This window comes from Triticum aestivum, chromosome 2A (genome assembly GCF_018294505.1).
Source record: "Triticum aestivum cultivar Chinese Spring chromosome 2A, IWGSC CS RefSeq v2.1, whole genome shotgun sequence".
NCBI classification, from domain to species: Eukaryota; Viridiplantae; Streptophyta; class Magnoliopsida; order Poales; family Poaceae; genus Triticum; species Triticum aestivum.
In genome coordinates, this window is record NC_057797.1 from 281,435,195 (window position 1) to 281,439,625 (window position 4,431).

The window sequence follows — 4,431 nt, forward strand, 5'->3', positions numbered from 1 at the left end:
CGCTGCCGGATCCTGTCCGGATCGTCCTCCCTGAGTTCGACAGTGCTCCACTAAAGAAGCGCCTAAGTTGGCGTCCACGGAGCCCTCAGAGGGAAAGTGACAAGGACGTCCTTTAGCTGATGGGCCGGATAAGATTGTTAGCTCATTCCGGACTGACCATGATTGGGGTCATGGCCGCATGCATCATGCGAGGGGTGCAGCCGCTACAGTATAGAGGCCACCCCATGTGGGACTTCAACAGGGAGGACGACGCCACCCGCTACAGTCGCAAGGGACCGGATTTGGCTGCGGCTCTAACAAAGACCTTGTCCGCTTTGTACAAGGGAGAAGAGGAGGAATTTCTCTGCGTCAACCCACAGGGTGGATTTTCTATGTACAATCCCCCAAGCTAGGTAAGTGGTCACATTTACTTGCCCATCCGTTTTATATTCCCATTGTTAAATATTCAGTCTAACGACTTCAACGCAGGAACTGCGCCAGGCTGTTAAAGAAATAAACAGCCCTCCTCCACAACCCGAGGACCCAGGACGGTCCCTCGACCCGGCCTCTCAAGAGGATCCGGACTTATCTGTGGAGCTGATTGATGGAGTGTTCCATCAATTGAGCAAGGACAACGCCTTGGTGGCCATTACGGCCGATTACCCAGGGCTAATCCCGGCCTCCCAGGTAACTAAGATCGAAGTCCCAGTACCCCGAATAGGGGTCCGCCCTCTCGTGTTTTCAGTTTCCTGATTACAACCGAGCTTTGCTGGGGAGGTTTTTGATACGGGAGGTCGAACCTGCGGCGACAAGCCAACGAGGGGCCGCAGGGCCCCGTGGGCAGAAAATAGGTGGAGTCCAGACCGAGGCGTCAGCGCAAAGGTATGGCGCGCCCCCTTATCCAAGGTGTTATACCTTAAAGGCATATTAACACTCGTGCTCTCTTCAGGACAAAGAGACCTTGCCGGACTATATCCGGAGAGGCTGCCAATCGCGCCTCCACTAGCCAGGCTCCAAAGCCTAGTCCGGAGGCGGAGGCGAACACAAGACGCGCACCGGACGCTCCTCCGACAGAGGATGTGGACAGGTTGTCTGCCACCAACTCTGAGGTGGAGAGTGCCATGAACCACATGCGTCACCGGACAATTCTTCGCGACGCTTGTTTCTCCCAAGAGGCATTAGATGCCTTCAATTCGGGAGATGCGTACCTCCGTGCCGCTCAAAATGGTCTAGCCATAGCCACGAAGCAATATGTAAAAGACATACGGGTAAGAAAATTTTGGTAATTATATATATATATATATATATATATATATATATATATACCAGTAGCCCCCAAGACTTGAAACAGTTAGAATAACTGATTTAAGGATCATTTGTTATGCAAGTTCTTACAGAAAAGAATTCCCTACTGTCCCATGAGTTGGAAGAGTGCAAAGCCCAACTTGAGGCCGCACTAGCCGTGGCAGGGGAGCCCAAGGAGACCCCCTCTAGTAATATACACTTAGAAAGATAAGTATTTTGCGAAGCACGACATGGGTGCAAATCTGACAAATGAAATTGCAGATGGCGCCGGATTGAATCCGGAAAGGCAACAACTCCTACGCCAGCTGAAGGCTGGTGAGAAGGTGCTGACAAAGGTGAGGTGGGAGAAGAATGATCTCCAAGATGCCAACACCAAGCTGGGCGTTGACCTGAAAGATGTTCGTGCCCAGCTGTCAGACTCCGTTAAGGAGAATCAGCGGCTTCGGCGCGGCATATTTAGTAAGTGCTTGAACGAACCTTTGAAAAAAAGTTCGGCGGGGAAGTCGACTAACAGAGTAATGTCTGTAGGTGTGCTAACAGGTCGTCCTGCAGAGGAGATGCCCGGTTCTATGGGTGACCTTCTTCCTGAGCTCTCGCAACTGCTCGAGCGAGATTGGCAGGCGATGCAAGGCGTCGCCCAGGCCTTGTGGCCATCCATCTCCATGCCCGAAGGTCTTGGAGAGCTTGCGGAGAAGCTGAAGGGAGCACGGCGGCGCTTCCGATTGTGGAAGATATCGGCCTACCGTCAAGGCGCTAGGGAGGCCTGGGCCATGGTGAAGACGCGGTACAGAAAGGCTGACCCCAACCACATGGCCAAGGTCAGTCCTGTGGGGCCCGATGGGAAGGAGATTCCTGTAAGCTTAGTATACGACCAAGTAGAATTGGCCGCAAAGTATTCCCAGCAGGACTGTAAATTAGACAGCCTGTTAGATGGTATTGAAGAGGAATACAATCAGTCAGAATGACTATGTAATTTAATTGACATTTATAATGCCTTCTAGCCGGATTGTAGATCGTTTGTGATGGCCGACCTTTTCGCTTCAGCCTCGGGACCTGACGGTCCGGAGTGTGTCCGAATTCCCATGCGGTTATATAAGAACCGGGGAATGCATGGAGACCAGGCGTAGGGGTCATTAGTGCGTGAACAGACAAGTGCCCGACTAGTTATGTTATATTACATGGTTAGTAAGAAACATCTTCCAGGGAGAATAGTTCCGTTAGGGGTTCCTTTCCCTGGGAGGCATGCCCTAAAGTGCATGCCCATTCTGCAAAAAATATGCTGGAAAAAGCATCTGGGGGCGCATAAATAAATAAGTGAAAACATCATCTTTTAGGTCACCGACTGAATATTCCCTTAAGAACGCTAGCTTTCGGCTTCACCCAGTCTGAGGTACACATCCGGCTGATCCGGCAGTAACAATCGCAGAGGTGCTCCCTTTACCGCCTAGCCGAATAATCGGGAACATAGGGGTAAGCACAGGAGCCAGGCAACCCAGCTTGGCCAAAACTTAAGTCATATCGATGCATATAATGGTGAAATAAAAGGTACATGCAGAAGTATAACACATGTGTTGGGCATGAAGCCCGTATAAATAAGCTTCTATTAAAAGAAGCCCCCAGGTTTAATGAGTGCGAATAGCACGTCATTTGATGAGCCTTTAAAGGCTATAAGATAAAGGAAGGGGAGAAGGAGAGAAATGTAAGACAGACGGTATATAAAAAATGGACAGAGGAAGGAGACGAACACAGAGTCTAGTGCTAGGCATAGAATCTTCGGAGACGGGCTGCGTTCCATGGGTTTGGCTCGAGTCGATTATCCGATGCATCTCGCAGGCGGTATGCTCCACCAGTCAGGACATGGTCAATTATGAAGGGATCTTCCCACTTGGGCTTGAGTTTGTCCTTTTTCTTGTCCGACAGGCGTAGAACTAATTCGCCAATGTTGTAATTTTTGGCTCGTACTTCTCTGCTTTGGTATCTTCGAGCCTGCTATTGATAGAATGCGGAACGGGCTTTTGCCACGTCACGCTCCTCCTCCAATGCGTCCAAACTGTCCTGCCGATCGAGCTCGGCTTCTCTTTCTTCGTACATGCGCACTCGAGGTGAGTCATGAATTATGTCACAAGGCAAAACTGCCTCTGTGCCGTACACCATAAAGAATGGTGTGTATCCGGTGGTGCGATTCGGCGTGGTCCGCAGCCCCCAGAGTACGGAGTCGAGCTCCTCTACCCAGTGCATGTTAGATTCCTTGAGGGACCGCACTAATCTGGGTTTGATGCCGCTCATGATAAGACCATTTGCACGTTCGACCTGGCCGTTAGTTTGTGGGTGATAGACGGAAGCATAATCGAGCTTGGTGCCCATGTTTTTGCACCAGAGTTTTACCTCGTCGGCCGTAAAGTTCGTGCCGTTATCAGTGATGATGCTGTGGGGGACGCCGTAACGGTGTACAACCCCGGATATAAAGTCTATCACTGGTCCGGATTCGGCCGTCTTAACAAGCTTGGCTTCTATCCATTTGGTGAACTTATCCACCATGACCAGTAAGTATTTTTGCTTGTGGGTTCCGCCTTTAAGTGGTCCAACCATGTCAAGCCCCCAGACCACGTAGGGCCAAGTGATGGGGATGGTCTGGAGGGCGGTGGGTGGCATATGGCTTTGGTTTGCAAAGAGCTGGCAATCGACGCATCGTTGGACTAAGTCCTGGGCGTCTGCTCGGGCCGTCGGCCAATAAAAGCCTGTACGAAAGGCCTTGCTTACAAGGGACCGAGATGCAGTGTGATGACCGCCGAGTCCGGCGTGAATTTAAGCCAGGAGGTTCCGCCCTTCCTCTTCGGAGATGCACCTTTGAAGGACTCCGGTAGTGCTTTTCTTATAAAGCTCTCCCTCGTGGACTTTGTAGGCTTTGGATCGACGCACTATGCAGCATGGCTCATTTTGGTCCTCGGGGAGTTCCTGCCTAGTAAGGTAGGCGAGGAATGGTTCTGTCCACGGGGTGATGACGACCATTATTACGTGGGCTGAAGGTGTTATTTCATTGGCAGAGCCTCCAATTGTGTCAGAATTTTCGGTGCCGGGCAGTGCGGTTGGGTCCAGGCTGTTATTGTTCGGCTCCCCTTCCCATACTACGGATAGCTTGAACAGCCT